Here is a 27,399-nt window from a genome sequence, read left to right as displayed (position 1 = left end):
CCACGCTGGGTGAGGTCGGAACGGGCCGCGTAGATGGATGCCGGGTCGGGCACTTCGGATGTTGAGTCTTGCTTCAGGCCAGGGCGGGCCTACTCGCCGGGCTTCAGGCCAGGGCGGGCCTACTCGCCGGGCTTCAGGCCAGGGCGGGCCTACTCGCCGGGCTTCAGGCCAGGGCGGGCCTACTCGCCGGGCTTCAGGCCAGGGCGGGCCTACTCGCCGGGCTTCAGGCCAGGGCGGGCCTACTCGCCAGTCCTCGTCTGCTTCCAGGTCAAAGTGGGGTCGCCGATTGAGTCCTACCGGGTCCGGTCCGGCCGGATCACGGCGATCGAAGAATCTCCAGCCCTGTAAGAAAATGCAAAAGAACATGGTCAGTGATTTTTTTTTTGGTTCAAATTTTAACATTTAACACACATAACATTCTAAAACAAAATCCCCCACCTCGCCAAGAACTCGCCCCTTCCCAGCGTCAATGGCAACCAGCTCCCCAAAATGTAATATAAATAAACCCCATTTTATAGAACCTTTCATTTCCCCCTCTTAAAGCAAATTTCACCTTTTTTAAGCACAAGAACTCCATTAAATCCACGGCCAGACCGAGTCACAGGGGTGAGAAGCTGACCTCCACCCCAACAGGATCCAGCTCTGAGCGATCAACGAGGCGAAGGCCAAAACATTTGCCCCCCTCCCGCCTGCAACTCCGACATGCCTGACAAGTCTGAATATGGCCCCTAAAGATCTGGGCTCAGTCCACATACAAAATCGGCAACATGGACTTCCGGTGATGACCATGTGGGAGTAGGTCGCACATTTGGTGGCTCCCGCTCTAGCTAGACATTCGGACCTCTCTTCCCCCCCCCCCGGGACTTTGTTTGCACTTTTAAGCGCTGGATTTGAAGAAACAGTGAACAAGTGTCCAGTGTATACATTGGTTTACGGAACAGAGAGCCCGAAGAGATCGCAAAGGAAGAAACAAAAAGTCAGGGTCGAGTTGGGTGTTGGCTTCAGCAGTGGACAAGATGGCCGCTGTCCAGACCCCTGGGGCTTTGGCCCAACCATCAACGGAGGAACTGATGCAGGTCATCCGGGAAGGCTTCGCCAGACAGAAACGGGAACGCCTGGACCCGATTCAGGAAACGGCAGAGAGGATGGAGCGGAGGCTCGATGCCTAGGATCGGACGATCCAGAAACTGAAGAAGGCGCTAGCTGAGCAGGAGGAACACCAGACGACGGTGGAGATGGAGGTGGGGATGCTGAGGGACCGGCAAAAAAGGCTGCTGGAACAGAGAGAGGATTTGGAGAACAGGTCCCGTAGGCAGAACCTAAGGATTGTTGTCCTCCCGGAGGGGGTGGATCCGCCCATAAAGCCTCCACTCCCAACTCCAGCACCGCACCTTTCCACATTCGCCACCCAATAAGCCTACAACAGATTCGGAAGGGCCAAGACCCCGACTGTCACCCTTTCTGAAGTGCCAACCTCCTAATCTTTGCCACCTCACCTGCCCAAACAAATGACATTAACCTATCCACCCCCATAAAAAACAATTTTGATAAAAAGACCGGCAAGACCTGAAATAAAAATATAAACCGTGGAAAAATCTTAATCTTAACCGCCTGCTCCTGATCTGCCAACAATAGGGGAAGACTGTCCCGCCTCGATAGATCTGCCTTGAACGTACCCACCAGACTCGTAAAGTTCAACCTCCGGAGCCAATCTCCTAAACCAGCCCAATCCCGAGCCACCGACACTCCCAAATACCGGAAGTGGGTTGCTGCCACCCAAAATGGCCACCCTCGCACCCCAACTCCCACCCGTGGAGAGGACACCACAAAACACTCACTTTTGGCAAATTTAACTTTGAGCCAGAAAAAGCTCCAAATCTCCGAAGCAGTCCCATTATATCCCCCGCTGCGCAGCCCGGGTTGGAGATATACAGCAACAGTTCATCAGCATACAGCGTCCTCCTGAGCTCCACCACCCCCACTGTCCCCCTCCATTTATTGAAGCACCTCAGCGTTATAGCCAAGGGGCTGCAACCAGCGCAAACAGAAGGGGTGACACAGGGAATGAGGCAGGGATGCCCTATGCAACCGAACATATGAAGTCATCTAATTTGTGCGCTCATACTCCATCAAATCCTTATCCAGCAATTTCAGGCCACAAACCAAGGCCCAATTCCAAACCTCTCCAACACTGTAAACAAGTAGCTCCACTCCACACGATCAAATGTTTTCTCCACATCCATCACCATCTCCAACCCCCTCCCCACAGCCGGAGAAAGCACCACATTCAACAGGCGCCGCACATTTGACGATAACTGTCTGCCCTTTCGGAACCCCGTCTGATCCTCCCCAATCACCTTCGGGACGCACTCCTCCAACGCAAGCGCAAGCACCTTCTCCAATATCATCCACATTCAACAAAGATATAGGCCCTTACGGCCCACACTCCACCGGGTCCTTATCCTCCTTGAGCAACAATGAAGTGGATGCCTGTCCCATTGTCTCTGGCGGTGTCCCCTTAGCCACCATGTCCTCAAACATCTCCACCAACAGCGGCACCAACTTATCCATAAACTTTTTATAAACCTCTACCGGGAAACTATCCGGCCCCGGTGCCTTACCTGTCTGCATTTCCCTGTCATTACCCGCACTTCTTCAACCCCCATTGGCTTCTCCAACTCTGCCCTCCCCTCCTACTTCGAACACTCCAATCCCCACAAAACCTCCCTCATGTCCGACTCATCCTCCGGAGGCTCTGACTTATACAACGTCTTATAGAACTCCTCAAATGCCTTGTTCACCTGCTCAGGTGGCATCAGCAGCTCCCCTGTCCCATCCCGGACCTGCACAATCACTCTCACTGCCGCCTGCCCTGGCCCGCCAACACGCAGTTGGCCTAATCGCCATACTCATACACAGTCCCCCTAGCCCGCCTCAACCACCAAAACATCTTTCCCATAGACAGAAAGTCAAACCTCGCCTGTGGGTCCTTCATCCTCACAAGATGATCCTCCTCATACCTTCCAAAATCTCCCAGACCAACCACTGCTGCTCCTCTCCATTCACCTGAGCCTTAAACTTGACGACTTCGCCCCCTCAATACTGCTTTCAACGCTTCCGTTATCACTGACAGCGAAACCTCCCCATTCCTATTAAACCCTACGCAACCCTCAATCACCTTTACCATTTTGGTGGAGAAATTTGGGTTTGCCAACAACCCCAGATCCAACCTCCGCGCAGGCCTCTGAGCTGGCCCCTTCTCCAGGACCACATCCACCCAATGTGGAGCACGGCCCGAGATAACAATCGCAGAATATTCTGCCCTCCTCACCCCGGTCAACGGAACCTAACCCACAACAAAAAAAACGACCCTTGAATACACATTGTGTAGCTGCCCCCCCCCCCCCCCCCCCCCCCCAACCAGCAACAACAACCTCCCCTCCCAAGTCACCCATTACTGTTATGTACTTGCCCCCTGGTCCGCCACCACCTTCTATATCTGACACCTCACCTTCAGACCCACCAGAATCGCTATACCCCAGCCCCCCTGGCCCTACCATCAAAGCCCGAGTGGAACACCTGACTCACCAGCCCTTCCGAAGCCTCACCTGGCCCATCACTCTCGGGTGGGTCCCTTGCAGAAGCACCACATCGCCGTTCAAGCTTGTCAAATGCAAGAAAACTCTCGCTTGCTTCACCGGTCCCCCCCAGTTCTCGCACGTTCCACAACATCACCCGGACAAGGGGTGTCTCACTCCTCCATCCCTCCTATCAGCCCTGCCCGTAGTCACCGTCAGCCACCTCCACCCCCCATCCTGAAACCTCCAGCCACTTCCGCACAAAACCACTTCACCCAGTATAGTCGCCATTCCCCCACCATTTACACCTCCCCGGCCCATCAAAACCTGTCCACGCAGGTTCCAATCCCCTTACTTCGCTCCCGTTCACTAGCCAGCTCAGGTTTGCCAGCGAGATGGCCCCTGCCAGAGATCCCTCCCCCGCACAGAAAAAAAACATCAACACCCCCACACCCAAACCTTCCAAACTCCCCACACAGAAATCGCACCTAAAAGGAGCAAATCCCAACCAATCATTACAAAGCCCAAATCTATCCCTTCCCAAATACAACCGAGGGGGGAAAAAACTCCAAAAAAAGAGAAAGGAGAAGATAAAAAAAACATTAACAGGGAAAAGAACACCATCAAACTCATTTCAGTCCCAGTCCTGCACTTTCACGAACGCCGCCGCCTCCTCCTTGGAGTGGTGTGTAACCCTCAGCCTTGCCAGATGGACCACCCCAAGCCTCACTCTGCATTTATACAACACCGCCTTCGCCCAACCAAAGGTTGCCCACCTGCTCGCCAGCTCCACCGTGAGATCCTGGTACGTCCAATACCAACACTTCCCACCTCACCTCTCGATTCAGCTTCACCATCTCAACACCTTCCCATTGTTTGCACTGGAGTGCAGACTGGGCTGCATTAGCGTGCTAAATTGGGAGTTCGGTGACTGAGGGAGTTGGGTGAAGAGGGAGCATTGTGCTCCTTCCATTTCCCATGTTTCCTCAAAGAGCGTACAGGGGGCCGGGAGTTTACAAAGAGTGCAGATAACTGGGAGCAGAGTCGGAGGACTGAGTTCCAGCTGGTTCATAGGGCGGAATCGCAGCTATATTCTGTAAGGTAAGAGCTGTTTTTTCTGTTTGATTTTGTTGTTTTTTTTAAGGGGGCAGCAAACTATATTTGTATCATTCAGCAGAATCACCAATTTTAGAGGGTTCACTTGAGAGAGCAGCAGCAGCATATATATATTTTATTTAAGGGCCTAATGGGTGTTTAATCTTTAATTTTCTTTCTCCTTTTAAATCTCTTTGGGAATTCAGATCAGAGGGGTTGGAGGCTAGGGCAGTTGCATGCTCTTCCCGTCGGATGTGGGTAAGGGACACCACGAGTGTACCCGCTGACTACACCTGCGGGAAGTGTACCCAACTCCAGCTCCTCGGAGTCCGAGTTAGGGAACTGGAGCTGGATGAACTTCGGATAGAGAGGAGTTACAGGGAGGTAGCCACACCCAAGGTTCAGAACAAGAGTGGCTGTGTTACAGTCAGGGGGAGGAAAGGGAACAGGCAGACAGTACAGGGATCCCCGTGGCCGTTTCCCTTCAAAACAAGTATCCCGTTTTGGATGCTGTTTTGGGGGGGGGGGGGGGGGGGGGGGGGAATGACCTACCAGGGGAAGGCCCTAGCAGCCAGGTCTCTGACACTGAGTCCGGCTGGCTCAGAAGGGAAGGGAGAATGAAAAAGTGATAGTGATAGGAGACTCAATGGTTAGGGAAACGGATAGGAGATTCTGTGGTCGCGAACGAGACTCCCAGAAGGTACGTTTCTTCCCGGGTACCAGGGATGTCTCGAATCGAGTCTACAGGATTCTTAAGGGGGTGGGTGAGATACCAGAAGTCGTGGTGCACATAGGCACCAATGACCTAGCTAAGAAAAGGGATGAGGATCTAAAAAGTGATTTTAGGGAGTTAGGCTGGAAACTAAAGAGCAGGACGAGCAGTGTAGTAATCTCAGGATTGCTACCAGTGCCACGCGCAAGTGAGGTAAGGAACAGAGAGCGAGTGCAGCTGAAGACATGACTATAGCGCTGGTGCAGGAGGGACGGCTTCAGATATGTGGATCATTGGGATATCTTCTGGGGAAGGTGGGACCTGTACATGAAGGGCGGGTTGGACCGAAACTGGAGGGGCTCCGATATCCTGGGTGGGAGGTTTGCCAGAGCTCTTCGGGAGGGTTTAAACTTGTTTGGCAGGGGGATGGGAACCCGCCCCTAATTGGCCAGAATCGATTCAGGTGATTAAAATCCTATTGATTCACTGGAACCCAACTGGGACCACCCAAAAGAGCACGGAAGATAAGGTGAACTGCGCAACCAACATTCTGTCTCTTTTGGACTGGCTCTGTCCACCAACTGCAGCACACTTGACCAGACAAGTTCGAGGACCCGCGACCTCCACCTGAAGAGGACACTCAGCCTAGACAATCCAGCTGACCTCCAGCCCCCACACGTGAGGAACCAGATAACGGCTATATCTAACCTGCACCGAGCCGGTCACTTAGAAGTTAAGTAAAGCTCATTTAAACTGCTAGATATAGTCTAATGTGGTAGTAGCGTTTAGTTTATTAAGTATAGAACTAATCTTATGTTCAGTAATAAACTGTGATTATACTAAATACTTGTTGTATGGTCATTTGTCCAATACACGGAACACACTTGCACATTGTGGTTATTAATTGGAATAAAGATAGAAGTCAACACTTACGTCTGTGGTGCACAAAACACTGGAAAGGATTCTGAGAAATAGGATTTATGATTATTTAGAAAAACATAAGTTTGATTAAAGATAGTCCGCATGGCTTTGTGAGGGGCAGGTCATGCCTCCCAAGCCTCATTGAATTCTTTGAGGATGCGACGAGACACAGTGAATGAATGTCGGGCAGTAGATAATGGTGTATATGGATTTCAGTGAGGCATTCGATAAGGTCCCCATGGTAGGCTCATTCAGAAAGTCAAGGGGCATGGGATACAGGGAAATTTGGCTGTCTGGACACAGAATTGGCTGGCCGAAAGAAGACAATAGATAAATGTGAAGTGATTCATTTTGGAAGGTTGAATTTGAATGCTGAATGTAGGGTTAAAGACAGGATTCTTGGAAGTGTGGAGGAACAGAGGGATCTTGGGGTCCACTTACATAGATCCCTCAAAGTTGCCAGGTTGATAGGGTTGTGAAGAAGACATATGAAGTGTTGGCTTTCATTAACAGGGGGATTGAGTTTAAGAGCCGCGAGGTTTTGCTGCAGCTTTATAAAACCCTGGTTGGGCAGCACGGTGGTCTAGTGGTTAGCACAACCGCCTCGCGGCGCTGAGGTCCCAGGTTCGATCCCGGCTCTGGGTCACTGTCCGTGTGGAGTTTGCACATTCTCCCCGTGTCTGCGTGGGTTTCGCCCCCACAACCCAAAAATGTGCAGAGTAGGTGGATTGGACACGCTAAATTGCCCCTTAATTGGAAAAAATAATTGGGTAATCTAAATTTTTTTTTTTTTAATTTAAAAAAATAAAACCCTGGTTAGACCACACGTGGAATATTGTGTCCACTTCTGGTCGCCTCATTATAGGAAGGATGTGGATGCTTTGGAGGGGGTACAGAGGAGATTTACCAGGATGCTGCCTGGACTGGAGGGCATGTCGTATGAAGAAAGTTTGACAGAGCTTGGGCTTTTCTCACTGGAACAAAGAAGGAAGAGAGGTGACTTTATGATAGAGGTACAAGGTGATGAGAGGCATGGATAGAGTGGATAGCCAGAGACTTTTTTCCCAGGGCGGAAATGGCTGTCACGAGGGGACATAATTTTAAGGTGATTAGAGGAAGGTATAGGGGAGATGTCAGAGGTAGGTTCTTTACACAGAGAGTGGTGGGTGTGTGGAATGCACTGCTAGCGGAGGTGGTAGAGTCAGAGTCATTCGGGACATTTAAGCGACTCTTGAGCCAGGCACATGGACTGCAATAAATTGAAGAGATGTAGGTTAGGTTGATCTTAGATTAGGATAAATGGTCGGCACAACATTGTGGGCCAAAAGGCCTGTGCGGTTCAACGTTCACCTGAAAACTGTGGAAGCATACTATCACAGCTCTTGGTTGTTCATTTGGCTTCGGCCAGACAATGGTGAGCCCTGTCCAACTGGTACAGGGAGGGGGTCCTCTACCTCCCCCGTCAACACTGCGAACATCTCCGCAAAATACTCCCGTCGGCCTCCGGCCCTCTAGCCCCTCAGGCAATATCACGATCCTCAGATTTTGCCCTCATGCCCTGTTCTCCAGCTCTTCCACTTTGGCTTCGGCCCTTTGTTACTCTCCACCCCCCTTCCACGGCTCCTTCCCCCATCGAGGTGAAAGGTAGCTGGGCTGTGACGAAGCCTCAATTCCCTTCAACACCTCTCCTTGCTCCCAGAACCTCCGTCGTCGTCTTTGCCAAAATCCTCCCGGGACAAGAATCTCGTCCACCAAATCCTTCAGCGAGGTCATCATCGCTTTGCGATGATTGTCAAAGTGCTTAGAAAGTAGCCGCTCAAACTCCCCCACCATCACTTCAGCCAGCTGATCCAACATAATACGCGCGGCCCCATTCGACAATCCTGCACCCTCCATCTTTCCTACCACTGAACTCCCCGGCGGACTTTCACTTGCCCCCCCTTTTTCCCCTGGTTATTGTTCTGGATTTTCGACATCTTTTGGTTGCCTTAGACTTTCCCACAAATAATCGGACCAGATTCTCCCCAAACACTGGGGGCGAAGGTCCAAAAACTCGAGCAGGAGCCGTCCAACGTGCGACCTCCACCCACATGTCATCACCAAAGTCCCTGGTTAGTGATTTAAAAGGTTAGAATGGTTAGAAAAGATGTAGGAAGAGGGTCTGTAGGAGAGAGCTCGCAGAGAGTCACCCCATTCCAGCGCCATCTTAAAAGGTCCCGATAATTCATTTTAGATCCCTGCCTGTAAATTCTCCTCTTTTAATATCGTGTAAAAGTTTATATAGAATTACGCAGAACATATAGAACATAAACAGGCCACTCACCCCAACTGGTTTCTGCTGGCGTTCATACACCACACGCTTTGCCACCCATCCCATCTACTCAGCTCAGTCTTTCAGTCTCTCTTTCTATTCCTTTCTCTCTTATGGACTCGTCTAGTTTTCTTTTGAAAGTATCTCTGCTTTTTTGCTCCAACCACATCTTGTGGGAGCGAGTTCCACATTCTAACCGCTCTGGGTAAACACGTTTCTCCTTATTTCCCATGGGATTTATCTGTAACTTTCATGTATTTCTGGCCCCTAGTTTTGGATTGCCTCACAAATAGATTAATTCTTTCCACATCTCCGAAGGTCCCACATGGCAAACGGGGCAGAAAATTAAAGGCTCATGATATCCAAGAGAAAGTTAGGAGTTGGATCTAAAATTGCCTCAATGGCAGGAAGTGCTAAATGATGGTTGTTGGGTGTTTTTTGTGACTGGAAGATGGTGACACCGTGGTAATATCACGGGACAAGTAATTCAGAGGCCTTGGCTAGTGTTCTGTGGACACGGATTCAAATCCCACTATGGCAGCTGGAAGAAACAAATTCTATTAATAAATCTGGATTTGAAAGCTAGTCCCTGTGTGAACATTAAATAATTGTTGTTTGCTGTAAAAATCCGCCCCGTTCGCTAATGTCCTCTGGCAAGGAAATCTGCCATCATTACCTGATCTGGCCAAGCTACTGCAATGTGTTTAACTCTGAACTGTCCTCTGAAATTTCCCAGCAAGCCATTCAGTTTAAGGGCAATTAGGAATGGGCAACAAAGCTGGTCTTGACCATGACGTTCACATCCCCATAAAGAACAGAGAAAATCAAAGGGCTGTTTCCAGTGCCAGTTTCGAAGGATTCATTCCACAACGCAAAAACGTGCAAGCTAGGTGGATTGGCCACGCTAAATTGCCCCTTAATTGGAAAAATGATTGGGTACACTAAATTTATAAAAAAAAAGAAAAAAAAAAAACCTTACTTTTTGGGACACTACGGGCAATTTAGCATGGCCAATCCACCTAGTTTGCACATCTTTGTGTTGTGGGGGCGAAACCCACGCAAACACGGGGAGAATGTGCAAACTCCACACGGACAGTGACCCAGAGCCGGGATCGAACCTGGGACCTCGGCGCCGTGAGGCAGCAGTGCTAACCCACTGCGCCACCGTGCTGCCCAAGTATACCAATTTTTAATCAGTATATCAATGTTTTAAGCAATTTTTCAATTTTTACTAAGACCTTTAATCAATGTATTATCAAGTTCAATTATTAAAGTATTAACATTTTACAACATTATCATTTGATTTGTTTTATTCAATTATTAAGTTGTTTGTAACACTTGCAAGACTTTTCCCACTCTGCTGTTGAAGGTGGTTCTCAAACAAGTGAACCATTAAAGGCAATGTGAATGAGTCTCTCTCTACGCCTACCACTGTCCTATTGCATTAATCCTTCTTTGATTCTATTTCATTTTTGATTCATCTTACCTTCTGAATAATCAAAAAAGGGGGGACTGATAGAATCTACCTTCTTAGTAGAAATCTACCTTTTTAGTATATAACAAGTGTAAAGGAATAAATGGCCCAAGATTTAAAATGGCTTCTTGAAATGGTTGGTTAAAAACAACACATTGCAAATAGGACAGTAAGAATGCTGAATCCCGTGAGAAACATCAAGATAATGAACCCAATAGACCAAGGACACATTTTGCTAATTTAACGTTTTTGGGCTACATTCCCAGAAGCTGTTTTCATGACAACGGAAAAGGCTCATAAGAAAGATGTATTTCAATTACCTCCCATTAAAATTTGATGGACAGATATTTTAGTCGAATTGAATGAACTGTGTAATTACTTTAACCCAATCACAGCCAGAAAGTGGACGACATTGGTGATAGCAATAATCTTAAATTGTACATGCCGGTTTGAACAATTTATTCCGGAATCATCTGACTTAACTTCTGAAGCTATTTTTCTGCACTATCAATTTGAGCAGCCATTTTGTTTATTTTCAACTGTTCTGTATCGTGTATTCAATTAGAAGAAATATCAAGAGCTGCAATTTGTATTGAATTCAACTCAGGACTCTGTAGTTGCTTGGACAAAACGAACTTTAAAAAAACTCTGTATCTGCAAGAGAACTGACTTGATAAGAGACATCTGCAAAACTAACTGAATAAAAGACAATTTACTTCACGTAAGAAGCTCAGTTTCAAAGTCTGTCGCGTAATGTATAAAGTGCGGTGACACATAAGATATATTAACCAAAGTGCAGACCTATCACAGATGCAGTTTAACATGGAGAAGTGTGAGGTTATCCATTTTGTGTGAAGAATAGAAAGGCAACTTATTATCTAAACAAAGAGAAACTTCAGTGTTTCAGTACAGAGGGATCTGGGTGCCCCCGTGCATGAATCTCAGAAAACTAGTATGCAGGTACAGGCGGAAACAGCGGGTACAGGGGAAAAAGCGGGTACTGGGCTAATGGAAAAATCTTGGTAGTGTGGATGAGCAGAGAGATCTCGGTGTCCATGTACATAGATCCCTGAAAGTTGCCACCCAGGTTGAGAGGGTTGTTAAAAAGGCCTATGGTGTGTTAGCTTTTATTGGTAGAGGAATTGAGTTTCGGAGCCATGAGGTCATGTTGCAGTTGTACAAAACTCTGGTGCGGCTGCATTTGGAGTATTGTGTGCAATTCTGGTCGCCGCATTATAGGAAGGATGTGGAAGCATTGGAAAGGGTGCAGAGGAGATTTACCAGAATGTTGCCTGGTATGGAGGGAAGATCTTATGAGGAAAGGCTGAGTGACTTGAGGCTGTTCTCTTTAGAGAGGAGACGGTTAAGTGGTGACTTAATAGAGGCATACAAGATGATCAGAGGATTAGATAGGGTGGACAGTGAGAGCCTTTTTCCTTGGATGGTGATGTCTAGCACAAGGGGACATAGCTTTAAATTGAGGGGAGATAGATATAGGACAGATGTCAGAGGTAGGTTTAGAGTGGTTTCACAGGTCGACGCAACATCGAGGGCCGAAGGGCCTGTACTGCGCTGTAATGTTCTATTCTGTATTAATGAAGGAAAATGGAATTTTGGCATTTATTGCAAACGCAATAGAGTATAAAAGTCGGCAAGTGTTGTAGCAACTGTACAAGGCATTAGTGAGACTGCACCTGGAGTACGGTGTACAGTTTCCATCCCATTCACGGAACTAGCAAATTCAAGGAGTGGCATTTCCCGTGACGCCCATGCTAGCCCCTTTGGAGTGGCTGAATATCTTCACCTGTGGCCTGGTTTTTGACGTTGTGAAACTCCACAGTTTTCACGATGGCGTCAACACTCGGACTCCACAATGGAGAATCCAGCCCGAAGGATTTGTTTTATGAAGAGAGATTGAATAGTTTAGGCCGATACTCTCTCCAGTTCAAAATAATGAGAGATCTAATTGGGGTATATAAGATGATAAAAGGCACTGACAAAGTAGACGTAGAGCAAATGCTTCCTCTTGTGTGACAATCTATACTGTCAAAGTTTTCGTATAAAGGGTAGCAGATTTAACAGAGAGTAGGAGAAATTACTTCTCTCAAAGGGTCGTGAATCTGTGGAATTCACTGCCCCAGAGTCCAGTGGATGCCAGGTCACTGAGTAAATTTAAGGAGGTTAGGTGAATTGGCCATGCTAAATTGCCCTTAGGGTCCAAAATGGCCCTTAGTGTTGGGTGGGGTTACTGGATTATGGGGATAAGGTGGAGGCGTGGACGTTGGGTAGGGTGCTCTTTCCAAGAGCCAGTGTAGACTCGATGGGCCGAATGGCCTCCTTCTGCGCTGTAAAATTCTATGAGGAGATAGACCGATTTTTATGAGTAATGGGTAACAAGGTTATGGAGATCGGGCTGGAAAGCGGAGTTGAGGCCGAGATGAGATCAGACCTGACCGTATTCAATAGCAGAGCGGGATCGAGGGGCTGACTTACCTACTCCTGCTCTTAGTTCTGATGTGAAGGTGAGAGAAGGGTGGAAATTGGGAGCAAAATCGATACATTTCTCCAGCTCTGGTTGAGTCATGAAGCTCTCCCACTACAGTCATTGATAAAATGGAAAAAGAGTTGCGGGGTCAAGCCTCAGTAGGGCTGGAATAAGAGTGTTCCACATAATCAACAAAAAGACAGGCACACCTGGAGCCCATGGCCTCACCTTTTATTTGCAAGCGAGTTAAAGGAAAAATTATTGAGCGACCAAATAAGTTCAACCTGGCAGAGGAGAGTGGTGGTGGACCTCTCCTCAAGGGACCATTGACCAGAGACTGAATTGGACTAGCCATATAAGTACTGTGGCTACAAGAACAGGTCAGAGTGAGGAACCCTGCGGTGTGCAAGTCACCTCGTGACTTCCCAAAGCCTGTCCACCATCTATAAGGCACAAGTCAGCGGTGTGATCCAATAGTCCCTATTTTCCTGGATGAGTGAAGCTCCAACAACAATCAAGAAGCTCGACACAATCCAGGACAAAGAAGCCGGTTTTATTGGCACCCCATCCACAAACATTCACCCTCTCCTCCACCGATGCACCATAGCTACCATGTGCAACCATCTACAAGATTCTCTGCAGGAGCTCATTAAGATTCCTTCGGCAGCACCTTCCAAACCCACGACCATTACCATCTAGAAGGACAAACAGATAGTTGGGAACCCCACCAGCTGGAGGTTCGCCTCCAAGTCACTCACGACCCTGACTTGGAAATGTATCGCCGCTCCTTCACTATCAGCAGAAGCATGGATACAAAATGAGCAATGGGATGAAATCAGAGCTGTAGTCAATGGTTGTTTTTCGGAAAGGAGTGAAGGAAACAGTGCACCTCGCTATGGTTAAGTATTAGGATCACTGCTCTTTTTGATTCTATATCACTGACTTCCATAAAATCAATATCCATAGAAAACGTAGAATGCAGAAGGAGTCCATTCAGCCCATTGAGTCTGCACCGATCCTCTGAAGGAGTATCCTACCTAAGCCCTCTTCCCCACCCTATCCCTGTAATCCCACCTAACTTCCATATCTTTGGACATGAAGGAGCAATTTAGCACGGCCAATCCACCTAACCTGCACATTTTTGGACTGTGAGAGGAAATCGGAGCACCCGGAGGAAACCCACACAGACACGGGGAGAAAGTGCAGACTCCGCACAGGCAGTGACCCACGGCCTGAATTGAAGCCGGGTCCCACGCGGTGAGGCAGCAGTGCTAACCACTGTGCCGCCGTGCCACCCTTCCAACTTGGATTAGAGGTCACAGGAACAATATCAACATTTTCAGATGACACAAAAGTTGAAGTGTCGGAAACAGTGAGGAAGAGAGCGAGAGGTTTGAGTAGGACAGAAGCAGAATGGGGGACTGGGTGAGCTCAAGGCAGATGAAATTCAACACAGCAAATTGGGAGATGATCTACTCTGGGTGGATGAATGAGGAGAAATAATCCAAAGAAGGGCAGAATTTTGTTAGAATTTCGAATGCACAGCCCGATCGGGTGGTGGATACAGATTCAATAATCCACAAAAAGCAATTAGTTAAAAACTAAAAGCAGCAACAAACTGTAGGGAAATTGGACTGGTTTTATAAAGAGATAGTACAGAATCGATGGGCTGAATGACCACTTTTTTACTGTACTATGATTCTTACAATTCTGCAATCTTGTCTTTTTATTTGGATCTTGCTGAATGGAGCAAACTTAGAGGCTGAGTTTCTTTTCAGAGAGGCTGCTCTGTGTATCAATGCACTTCCTGAGATTGTTCAACTAGCTGCAGCACCTCAACCAATTTCCTGTCTGTTCAGACATGTCCTGTTTCTTTTTCCAATGGCTTCAGTCAATGCAGTTTTGTTTTTGAACAACACATTACTCTATATCCGTCCTGTGGGATCTGACTTATTTCCTCCTTATCAGTTGTTTTTAAACACTGTTCCTGTTTTTATCCTGAATCAAACTGCACATGCTGTTTCACCAGGGCTTCCTGGATCCTTTCTCTTCTTCTTCACGGTATCATAGTTACAGAGTTTTACAGCAAAAAAAAGAGGCCTTTTTGCCCCATCTTGCCTGTGCCAGTCATCAAGCACCGATTAATTCTCATCCCATTTTCTGGCACTTATCTTGTATGCTGTGGCATATCTAGTGATTGTCTAAATGCTTCTTAACTTGTGAGCGCTCCTGCCTTGAACACACTTCCAGGCAGTGAGTTCCAAATTGATCCCTCTACGAAGGGGAAATGTTTCTTCCTATCTACCCTGTTTATGTTTCATAAATGTGTGCACCTCCATCATTCAGCTTTCTCTGCTCCAAGGAAACAATCCCAGTCTATCCAGTCACTCCTCATAGCTGAACCGCTCCAGCCCAGGCAACATCCTGGTGAATTCCCTCTGAACTCTTCAGAAAAATCAAATGCTGACTCTGACTGGGTTCAGTTCTACATTCACTGGTTCTACTCCAGCCTCTGGCCCAAGTGCTCAATATTACGGAAATGAAATGAAAGCTCAATTCTCCAGTCACTTGACCGTGGGGGTCTGATATCAGCAGCTGGAGATGACCTGACCTGATTCTACACATCATGTAAAGAAAACGAGGTCCTTTTCACCATGACGATTAAAAATTGTGTCTCTGCCTTTAAAACCTGCTCTCACTCCCAAGTTCACATCAAATATGTCCCTTTAAAAACTGCTCTCACTCCCAAGTTACCATCAATCTACGAAATATGTCCCTTTAAGAACTGCTGTCGCTCCCACGTTTCCTTCAATGTTTGAAATGCAAAATGTACTCACCAATGTTAAACTATGTCTCCAATCCAACAAGTTGATTTCTTGAAACAATAGATTGTTGAACTATTTCTGACTTGGGTAAAGACAGATGCGGGGAGAAAGCCTGGGCTCTGATCCACTGAACCCGACCCCACCCACTGACAGCTCACAATGCCCGGGGAATGATTGACGGCAACTCTGGACCAATAGAGGAGTTGGAGGACTAAGTGTGACGGCTGGTCCTCCAACCAATCGGAGGGCACGAGGGGCGGGGCTGAGCCCAGATCTCCCTCATTGGGTGAGACTCTGTATCATTTTGGAAGCTGATTTGTCTCAAACTCCAGGAGAAAACTGAACCTTTCTGTTTGTGGCTTCAAACTGCTCAAACCCTGTGGGTGTGGAGCAAACATTTCAACATGTGTTACTGAGATGGATTCATTCACAACAAACAGTGGGGATTACTAGAGGGTTGGGGGTCAGTCAGCTCAGTTGGCTGGTTCAGGCTGTGGAGCAGGGGTGGGCAAACTACGGCCCGCGGGCCGCATGCGGCCCGCCAAAGGTCTTTATGCGGCCCACCAAGATCAAGTCATAAAAAAAAAAATTAATGGGGCGGGGGGGGGCTGTTGGGTTACTGGTATAGGGTTGATACGTTGACTTGAGTAGGGTGATCATTGCTCGGCACAACATGTGTTTCATGTGAAGTTTCTACTTTAAAATATTAATTAATAAAAATTAATTGCTTTTTTTCTTTAAAAACCTTTTATTTTGGCTATTTTAAATATTAATTATTTTACTTAATATACTATGCGGCCCTTTAAAATTGTGAATTTCTGAATGTGGCCCTTGCACGGAAAAGTTTGCCCACCCCTGCTGTGGAGCCTCACCAACAGCGTAGGTTCAATTCCCGTGCCTGCTGAGGTTATTCATGAAGACCCACATTCTCAACCTTGAGAGCGATAAACATCGGGGATGTGCGAGGTCCAGACTTGAAGGAGCAGAAAGATCTGGGTGGGATGTCGGGCTGGAGGTGGTTACAGAGAGAGGGAGGGTCGAGGTCAGGCAGGGATTTGAAATAAAATCTGAGAATTCTAAAAAATCGATGCATTGTTAGACCGGAAACCAATGTAGTTCAGTGAGTACAGAGGTAATCAGTGAATGGGACTAACAATGAGTTAGGATACAGAGAGATGGAGGGGGTAGCGATAATGTCACTGGACTAGTAATCCAGAGGCCCAGATAAATATTCTGGGGCGTAGGTTTAAATCCAAATATGGAATGGTGGAATTTATATTCCATTAACAAAATCTAACCTCAATAATGGTAAGAAGTCCTACAACACCAGGTTAAAGTCCAACAGGTTTGTTTCAAACACTAGCTTTCGGAGCGCAGCTCCTTAGGTGAATGCAGTGCCCTCGGAGCAGTGCTCTGAAAGCTCGTGTTTGAAACAAACCTGTTGGGCTTTAACCTGGTGTTGTAAGACTTCTTACTGTGCTCACCCCAGTCCAACGCCGGCATCTCCACATCGATAATGGTGACCATGAAATTAACGTGAATTGTCCTAAAATTGTCCTGTTCTGGCCGACATGCGACTTCAGACCTAGAGCTATACGGTCGACTATTAACTGCCCTGAAATGGCTGTAAACTCCAATCAGCCCCCTCTCCCCCGGACTAAAGAAAAGGAAATCCGCACAAAACAAATGTTCCAGTGTTCGGTGTCAGTACAGAGGCCGAAGCCTAACCTGTGATATTGGAGGAAGTGGTGTCTACTCACACTCCTATCCCTGTCTCTGAACATTTTTGATCTGAAACAGCGTGGTTTTTGTGAAGCAAGTCAGGTGACATAGAAAAATATATATAAATCGGACCCCAGGAAGTCCAAAAACCTTGAGAAAATTAAATGCTGTTGAATTTGACTCACTGTTGCAATGCGGAAGACATGAGAGCTCCCACAAACAGCAATGTGCTGATGACCAGTGATGCTGGTGGCCACCCAAGTCAGATGGGAATTCACTGGTGTGTCAGCAGGTTAAGTGACTGAGTGAATCTCTTCCCACACTCAGTACAATAAATGGTTTCTCTCCGATGTGAGTTGGTATTTCATCAGATATTTATCACGTTTAAAACTTTTCACACAGTGCGGACACTTAAAATGTCTCTTTTCAGTGAATAACTTGCTGGGCAGTGAGGCTGGAAACACAAGTGAATCCTTTCCCACACATGGAGCAGATGAACAGCATCTCCCTGGTGTGAACCCATGGGTGTATCTGGAGACTGGATAACTGATTGAATCTTCTCCCAGACACGGAGTCAGTGTTACGGTTTCTCCTCGCTGTGAATGTGCTGGTGTGTCTGGAAGCTGGACGATTCGGTGACTCCCTTCCCACACGCACGGTGTGACAGTGAACGGTCTCTCCCTGGTGTGGTGGTGTCCATACGCTTCCAGCTGTGATGGAGAATTGAATCCCTTCCTACAGTTCGAAAACTTCCATGTTCCTCCCTGTTGTGGCTGTCCTTGTGTCTTTCCAGGATGGATTATCAGTTGCAATCTTGAATGGGATACACAGGATATACAGCAGAGACTGGCCATTTGACCCACCCAGTTTGTACTGGCGTTTGAGTTCTATTTCAGCCTCCTCCCATCTTTGCTTCTCCCATATACACACACACACACACACACGTTTGTCCAGCCTCCCTTTAAATATGTGGATATTATTCACTTCACCCACTCCCTTTGATAGTCATGGAACTTTACAGTATGGAACCCTTCGGCCCGACTTGTCCATGCCGTCCAATTTCCACCCTAAGCGAGTCCCAATTGCCCGCATTTGGCTCATATCCCTCTATACCCATATAACTGTCCGAAAACTTTTTAAAAGACAAAATTGTACCCACCTCTACCACTGCCTCTGGCAGTTCATTCCAAACACTCACCACCCTCTGTGAAATAGTTGTCCCTTTGTATTTCTCCCCTCTCACCTAGGCCCTCTAGTTTTAAACTCCCCTACCTTTGGGAAAAGATGTTGACTTATCTCTGCTCCTCATTATTTTATAGACCTGTATAAGATCACTCCTCAGTCTCCGACGCTCCAGGGAAAAGAGTCCGTCTATTCAGCCTCTCCTTATAACTCAAACCATCAGGTCCCAGCAGCATCCTAGTAAATCTTTTCAGCCCTGTTTCTGCTTAATTAGCGGTTGAATAAACTCGGTTTGTTCTCACTGGAACAACGGAGGTTGAGAGGCGACCTGATAGAGGTCTACAAAATTATGAGGGGCATTAGACAGAGTGGATAGTCAGAGGCTTTTTCCCAGGGTAGAGGGGTCAATTACTAAGTTGCATAGGTTTAAGGTGCGAGGGGCAAGGTTTAGAGATGTACGAGGCAAGGTTTTTGCACAGAGGGTAGTGGGTGCCTGGAACTCACTGCCGGAGGAGGTGGTGGAAACAGGAACAATAGTGATGTTTAAGGGGCACCTTGACAAATACATGAATAGGATGGGAATAGAAGGATACAGACCCAGGAAGTGTAGAATATTTTAGTTTAGACGGGCAGCATGGTCGGCACAGGCTTGGAGGGCCGAAGGGCCTGTTCCTGTGCTGTACTTTTGTTTTGTTCTTTCCATAATAGGGTGACCAGAACTGTACAGTGTTCCAAGGGTATTATTAATGTCTCGTCCAACTTCAGCAAGTTGTCCTAACTTCTGTGTTCAATGTTCTGACCAATGAAGCCAAGCATGCCGAATGCCTTCTTCCTCACCCTGTCCAATTTCCAACTTTGATAGGGGACATTCCCCACCATGGGGAAGGCTTGGTAAAATATCCAACGTTTGTTTACATTCGCTGTTGCTGAGGCTGCGCTAATCCCCAACTCAGCTTCCTGAAGCTGCACCGCGCATGCTCCGAGAAGCGGGCTATGGGAGCTGAGCTTTCCTGCGCAAGTACGTTGAAGATGATGAGCTGGATTCACCATTCATCCCATCCATGTGGCATCGAAAAACAAAATGTTATAAAGTAGTGAACATTATCTAGTCCCACTCCTTACTCATCAAGCACAAAATTAATGCATTAAATGTTACAATTTTAAATGATATTCTTTCAAAATGTAATCACGTTAATCTGATGAATTTCGATTCATGGCCTCATTTTGTCTTACAGAGTGGTTAGCACTATTACTTCACAGCTCCAGGGTCCCCGGTTCAATTCCGGCCTCGGGTGACTGTGTGGAGTTTGCACTTTCTCCCTGTGTTTGCATGGGTTTCCTCGGATGCTCCGCCTTCCTGCCACAGTCCAAATATGTGCAGGTTAGGTGGATTCGCCACACTAAATTGCCCCTTAGTGTCCGAAAGGTTAGAGTGGATTACAGGGATAGAGTGGAGGTGTTTGTGGGCTTAAGTAGGGTGCTCTTTCCGAGGGCTGGCGCAGACCCAATGGGCCGAATGGCCTCCTTCTGCACTGTAAGTTCTATGATTCTATGAAACTCCTGAATTTTATCTGTCAGTGTAACGTTGGTGAGTGGTGATTGACTGTCCTGGAAGCTAACAGGAAGAGAACTCCGAGGTCAAAGGATTAAGGGAGGAGCGAGTTCTGTATTGTGGGGTTGGACGCTGGAAGCTGTGTTCACATGTCAAGCGAGTCATTGAGAATTCAAAACAAGAAATGCTGAAAAATACATCAGGGTCGAACAGAGAGAAACTGAGCTAAAGTTTGGAGTCCCTATTGAATCACAGAATTTATAGTGCAGAAGGAGGCCATTCTGCCAATCGAGTCTGCACCGGCTCTTGGAAAGAGCACCCTACCCAAGCCCACACCCCCACCCTATCCCCATAACCCAGTAACCCCACCCAACACTAAGGGCAATTTTGGACACTATAGGCAATTTATCATGGCCAATCCACCCAACCTGCACATCTTTGGACTGTGGGAGGAAACCGGAGCACCCGGAGGAAACCCACGCAGACATGGAGAGAACGTGCAGACTCCGCACAGACAGTGACCCAAGCCAGAAATCGAACCTGGGACCCTGGAGCTGTGAAGCAATTGTGCTAACCGCTATGCTACCATGCTGCTTCTTCAAAATTGAAGCATTGTGAAACCCTCTTCTCAATTTGTCTTTCAAATTTAAACCTGCTGTTTATGTGAAGTCTGGGACAAATCGTTTTCCACCAATCTACGATTTGACAGCATGTTTCTGGCATCTTCCTGCATTTGTTCTTCCTGGCTCTGAGCGCAGCGGTAAAGGTGTCTTCAGTTCCATGTCTAGGAACTCCAATCGACGGCAGAGAGAGAAGCTGGGACACATTCCTTTTTAAAAAAAATTTAGAGTACCCAATTAATTTTTTCCAATTAAGGGGCAATTTAGCATGGCCAATCCACCTACCCTGCACATCTTTGGGTTGTGGGGGCGAGACCCATACAAACACGGGGAGAACGTGCAAACTCCACACAGACAGAGACCCGGGGCCAGAATCGAACCTGGGACCTCGGCGCCGTGAGGCAGCAGCGCCAAACACTGCGCCACCTTGCTGCCCCGGAACACATTAACCCACAGTGTCAGTGAAGGGAGATGAGAAAGACCAAAGTGCCTGTTTTGCCTCCCTCAGTGTCCCTGAAGGACCGTCCAGGCTAAAACTCTGGTATTGCCGTACGATCCCCCCCCAGATTGTCCTTTCTGAGCTCCAGGCAGTTGATGTTAAACAATCAGGTAGGAAAGACGCAAGGGTCAAAATGATACAATAGAACATTACAGAGCAGTACAGGCCCTTCGGCCCTTGATGTTGCGCCGACCTGTGAAACCAATCTAAAGCCCATCTACACTATTCCCTTATCATCCATATGTCTATCCAATGACTATTTAAATGCCCTTAATGATGGCGAGTCCACTACTGTTGCAGGCAGGGCATTCCAAGCCCTTACTACTCTGAGTAAAGAACCTACCTCTGACATCTGTTCTATATCTATGTCCCCTCAATTTAAAGCTATGTCCCCTCGTGCTGGACATCACCATCCGAGGAAAAAGGCTCTCACTGTCCACCCCATCTAATCCTCTGATCATCTTGTATGCCTCTATTAAGTCACCTCTTAAACCTTCTTCTCTCTAACGAGAACAGCCTCAAGTCCCTCAGCCTTTCCTCATAAGATCTTCCCTCCATACCAGGCAACATCCTTGTAAATCTCCTCTGCACCCTTTCCAATGCTTCCACATCCTTCCTATAATGCGGCGACCAGAACTGCACGCAATACTCCAAATGCAGCCGCACCAGAGTTTTGTACAGCTGCAACATGACCTCATGGCTCCGAAACTCAAACCCTCTACCAATAAAAGCTAACACACCGTACGCCTTTTTAACAACCCTCTCAACCTGGGTGGCAACTTTCAGGGATCTATGTACATGGACACCGAGATCTCTCTGCTCATCCACACTACCAAGAATCTTACCATTAGCCCAGTACTCTGTATTCCTGTTACACCTTCCAAAATTAATCTCACACTTTTCTGCATTAAACTCCATTTGCCACTTCTCAGCCCAGCTCTGCAGCTTATCCATGTCCCTCTTTAACCTGCAACATCCTTCCGCACTGTCCACAACTCCACCGACTTTAGTGTCATCCGCAAATTTACTCACCCATCCTTCTGCACCCTCCTCCAGGTCATTTAGAAAAATAACAAACAGCAGTGACCCCAAAAAAATCCTTGTGGTACACCAATAGTAACTGAACTCCAGGCTGAACATTTCCCATCAAAACAAATCTGATTTATTTAACATTTAACCAGAATATTAAACTTCCAGCCCAGTTACAGGGATTATTTACATCGGCAGACAAAAACGCAAACTGTCAGAATGAACATGGTTCATTCCCAAATGTGATTATCAGCAGCAATAACAGCAGAATCAATCCCTGCAGTCACTTGTGCATTGGCGGGTCAGAGTCAGCTGTCTTGAACACCTCAGAACTGGACTTCAGTAGGGAGTGGATTCTCCGGTTAAACCATGGTTTCCGGTTGGGGAACACGAGTCCTGCCTTCTTTGGCACACAGTCCTCGACACACTTACTGATGAAGTCTGTGACCATAGTGGCATTCTCGTCTAGGTTGGCCGCTGAGTTCCTGAATATGGACCAGTCCGCTGACTCCAAGCAGTCGCGTAGGAGCTCTTCTGTTGCCTTGGACCAATATTACTCAACCTTCTTAACCGGATTCTCCTGCGAAACTTTTTGCTTGTATGTCGGGAGAAGGAGCACCGTCTTGTGCTCCGAATTTCCGAAATGTGGTCGGGCAATGGAGCGGTAGGCGCCCTTGATGGTTGTGTAGCAGTGGTCAAGGATGTCAGGGCCCTTGGTGGGACAGGAGATGTGTTGGTGGAATTTTGGCAGCACACTCTTGAGGTTGGCCTGGTTGAAGTCCCCGACCATGATGAAGAAAGCCTCCGTGTATTCGGTTTCATTTTTATTTACAGCGGTGGACAATTCATCAAGCGCATTCTTCACTTCTGCCTCGGGTGGGATGTAGACCGCCATGATAATGACTGAAGTGAACTCCTGTGGAAGGTGGTCTGGGCAGCACTTCACAATCAGGTATTCCAGATCCGGGGAGCAGTGGGTCGCCAGGGTTGCCACATCCGAGCACCAGGAGTTGTTGATGAGGAGGCAAACCCCTCCACCCTCCGTTTTGCCCGACGACGCCGTGCGGTCCATCCGTTGAATTGAGAAGCCGTCAGGTTGTATGGCGCAGTCCAGTGAGGCGGGGGTGAGCCATGTCTCTGTGAAACACAGCACACAGCTGTCTCTCACTTCCCTCTGAGAGGTAAGTCTAGTTTTAAGCTCGTCCAGCTTGCTTTCGATATCTTGGATGTTTGCCAGGAATATGCTGGGGAGAGGGGATTTGAAACCGTGTTGTTTTAGTCTCACCTGCAAACCGCCACGTTTCCCCCGTTTCCTCGGCGGCTGGCTGCTTTTCGTTGGTCCAGGGACATCTGACTTTGTGGAGGGGTCCTGGGCTTTGATTTTGGAGTCACCAGGGGGGCATTTCTGCGGTCCTGTCAGGCCCCGGGATTTTCCGAGGGCGGGACTTCCTTTTGGTGTCTTTCGGTTCCCGCGTGGAGACTTCACGGCTTTGGGGATGGTTGGGTTGTGTTCGGGTCGCTGGCGGAGTCTTTCTAGGCCGAGTCGGGCTGGGTCACGTGGTCGGATGTAGTGCCAGCGGTCAGGTCGGATGTTCCTGAGATTGGACCTCGATCGAGGCCTGATCGGGCCTACCCACCCGTCCTCTTCTGCTTCCCAATCAGGTAGATCAGGATACTGGGCGGTCCACGCTGGGTGAGGTCGGAACGGGCCACGTAGATGGATGCCGGGTCGGGCACTTCGGATGTTGAGTCTTGCTTCAGGCCAGGGCGGGCCTACTCGCCGGGCTTCAGGCCAGGGCGGGCCTACTCGCCGGGCTTCAGGCCAGGGCGGGCCTACTCGCCGGGCTTCAGGCCAGGGCGGGCCTACTCGCCGGGCTTCAGGCCAGGGCGGGCCTACTCGCCGGGCTTCAGGCCAGGGCGGGCCTACTCGCCAGTCCTCTTCTGCTTCCAGGTCAAAGTGGGGTCGCCGATTGAGTCCTACCGGGTCCGGTCCGGCCGGATCACGGCGATCGAAGAATCTCCAGCCCTGTAAGAAAATGCAAAAGAACATGGTCAGTGATTTTTTTTTTGGTTCAAATTTTAACATTTAACACACATAACATTCTAAAACAAAATCCCCCACCTCGCCGAGAACTCGCCCCTTCCCAGCGTCAATGGCAACCAGCTCCCCAAAATGTAATATAAATAAACCCCATTTTATAGAACTCTTCATTTCCCCCTCTTAAAGCAAATTTCACCTTTTTTAAGCACAAGAACTCCATTAAATCCACGGCCAGACCGAGTCACAGGGGTGAGAAGCTGACCTCCACCCCAACTGGATCCAGCTCTGAGCGATCAACGAGGCGAAGGCCAAAACATTTGCCCCCCTCCCGCCTGCAACTCCGACATGCCTGACAAGTCTGAATATGGCCCCTAGAGATCTGGGCTCAGTCCACATACAAAATCGCCAACATGGACTTCCGGTGACGACCATGTGGGAGTAGGTCGCACATTTGGTGGCTCCCGCTCCAGCTAGACATTCGGACCTCCTCTCCCCCCCCCCCGGACTTTGTTTGCACTTTTAAGCGCTGGATTTGAAGAAACAGTGAACAAGTGTCCAGTGTATACATTGGTTTACGGAACAGAGAGCCCGAAGAGATCGCAAAGGAAGAAACAAAAAGTCAGGGTCGAGCTGGGTGTTGGCTGCAGCAGCGGACAAGATGGCCGCTGTCCAGACCCCTGGGGCTTTGGCCCAACCATCAACGGAGGAGCTGATGCAGGTCATCCGGGAAGGCTTCGCCAGACAGAAACGGGAACGCCTGGACCCGATTCAGGCAACGGCAGAGAGGATGGAGCGGAGGCTCGATGCCTAGGATCGGACGATCCAGAAACTGGAGAAGGCGCTAGCTGAGCAGGAGGAACACCAGACGACGGTGGAGATGGAGGTGGGGATGCTGGGGGACCGGCAAAAAAGGCTGCTGGAACAGAGAGAGGATTTGGAGAACAGGTCCCGTAGGCAGAACCTAAGGATTGTTGGCCTCCCGGAGGGGGTGGATCCGCCCATAAAGCCTCCACTCCCAACTCCAGCACCGCACCTTTCCACATTCGCCACCCAATAAGCCTACAACAGATTCGGAAGGGCCAAGACCCCGACTGTCACCCTTTCTGAAGTGCCAACCTCCTAATCTTTGCCACCTCACCTGCCCAAACAAATGACATTAACCTATCCACCCCCATAAAAAACAATTTTGATAAAAAGACCGGCAAGACCTGAAATAAAAATATAAACCGTGGAAAAATCTTAATCTTAACCGCCTGCTCCTGATCTGCCAACAATAGGGGAAGACTGTTCCGCCTCGATAGATCTGCCTTGACCGTACCCACCAGACTCGTAAAGTTCAACCTCCGGAGCCAATCTCCTAAACCAGCCCAATCCCGAGCCACCGACACTCCCAAATACCGGAAGTGGGTTGCTGCCACCCAAAATGGCCACCCTCGCACCCCAACTCCCACCCGTGGAGAGGACACCACAAAACTCACTTTTGTCAAATTTAACTTTGAGCCAGAAAAAGCTCCAAATCTCCGAAGCAGTCCCATTATATCCTCCGCTGCGCAGCCCGGGTTGGAGATATACAGCAACAGTTCATCAGCATACAGCGTCCTCCTGAGCTCCACCACCCCCACTGTCCCCCTCCATTTATTGAAGCACCTCAGCGCTATAGCCAAGGGGCTGTAACCAGCGCAAACAGAAGGGGTGACAAAGGGAATGAGGCAGGGATGCCCTATGCAACCGAACATATGAATTCATCTCATTTGTGCGCTCATACGCCATCAAATCCTTATACAGCAATTTCAGGCCACAAACCAAGGCCCAATTCCAAACCTCTCCAACACTGTAAACAAGTAGCTCCACTCCACACGATCAAATGTTTTCTCCGCATCCATCACCATCTCCAACCCCCTCCCCACAGCCGGAGAAAGCACCACATTCAACAGGCGCCACACATTTGACGATAACTGTCTGCCCTTTTCGAACCCCGTCTGATCCTCCCCAATCACCTTCGGGACGCACTCCTCCAACGCAAGCGCAAGCACCTTCTCCAATATCATCCACATTCAACAAAGATATAGGCCCTTACGGCCCACACTCCACCGGGTCCTTATCCTTCTTGAGCAACAATGAAATGGATGCCTGTCCCATTGTCTCTGGCGGTGTCCCCTTAGCCACCATGTCCTCAAACATCTCCACCAACAGCGGCACCAACTTATCCATAAACTTTTTATAAACCTCTACCGGGAAACTATCCGGCCCCGGTGCCTTACCTGTCTGCATTTCCCTGTCATTACCCGCACTTCTTCAACCCCCATTGGCTTCTCCAACTCTGCCCTCCCCTCCTACTTCGAACACTCCAATCCCCACAAAACCTCCCTCATGTCCGACTCATCCTCCGGAGGCTCTGACTTATACAACGTCTTATAGAACTCCTCAAATGCCTTGTTCACCTGCTCAGGTGGCATCAGCAGCTCCCCTGTCCCATCCCGGACTTGCACAATCACTCTCACTGCCGCCTGCCCTGGCCCGCCAACACGCAGTTGGCCTAATCGCCATACTCATACACAGTCCCCCTAGCCCGCCTCAACCACCAAAACACCTTTCCCATAGACAGAAAGTCAAACCTCGCCTGTGGGTCCTTCCTCCTCACAAGATGATCCTCCTCATACCTTCCAAAATCTCCCAGACCAACACCACTGCTGCTCCTCTCCATTCACCTGAGCCTTAAACTTGACGACCTCGCCCCCTCAATACTGCTTTCAACGCTTCCGTTATCACTGACAGCGAAACCTCCCCATTCCTATTAAACCCTACGCAACCCTCAATCACCTTTACCATTTTGGTGGAGAAATTTGGGTTTGCCAACAACCCCAGATCCAACCTCAGCGCAGGCCTCTGAGCTGGCCCCTTCTCCAGGACCACATCCACCCAATGTGGAGCACGGCCCGTGATAACAATCGCAGAATATTCTGCCCTCCTCACCCCGGTCAACGGAACCTAACCCACAACAAAAAAACCGACCCTTGAATACACATTGTGTAGCCACCCCCCCCCCCCCCCCCCCCCCCAACCAGCAACAACAACCTCCCCTCCCAAGTCACCCATTACTGTTATGTACTTGCCCCCTGGTCCGCCACCACCTTCTATATCTGACACCTCACCTTCAGACCCACCAGAATCGCTATACCCCAGCCCCCCTCCCCATATCCCCCCCTGGCCCTACCATCAAAGCCCGAGTGGAACACCTGACTCACCAGCCCTTCCGAAGCCTCACCTGGCCCATCACTCTCGGGTGGGTCCCTTGCAGAAGCACCACATCGCCGTTCAAGCTTGTCAAATGCAAGAAAACTCTTGCTTGCTTC

The sequence above is a fragment of the Scyliorhinus canicula genome, chromosome 17 (assembly GCF_902713615.1).
Source record: "Scyliorhinus canicula chromosome 17, sScyCan1.1, whole genome shotgun sequence".
In the NCBI taxonomy this organism is placed as follows: domain Eukaryota; kingdom Metazoa; phylum Chordata; class Chondrichthyes; order Carcharhiniformes; family Scyliorhinidae; genus Scyliorhinus; species Scyliorhinus canicula.
This window is presented reverse-complemented; position numbering follows the sequence as displayed.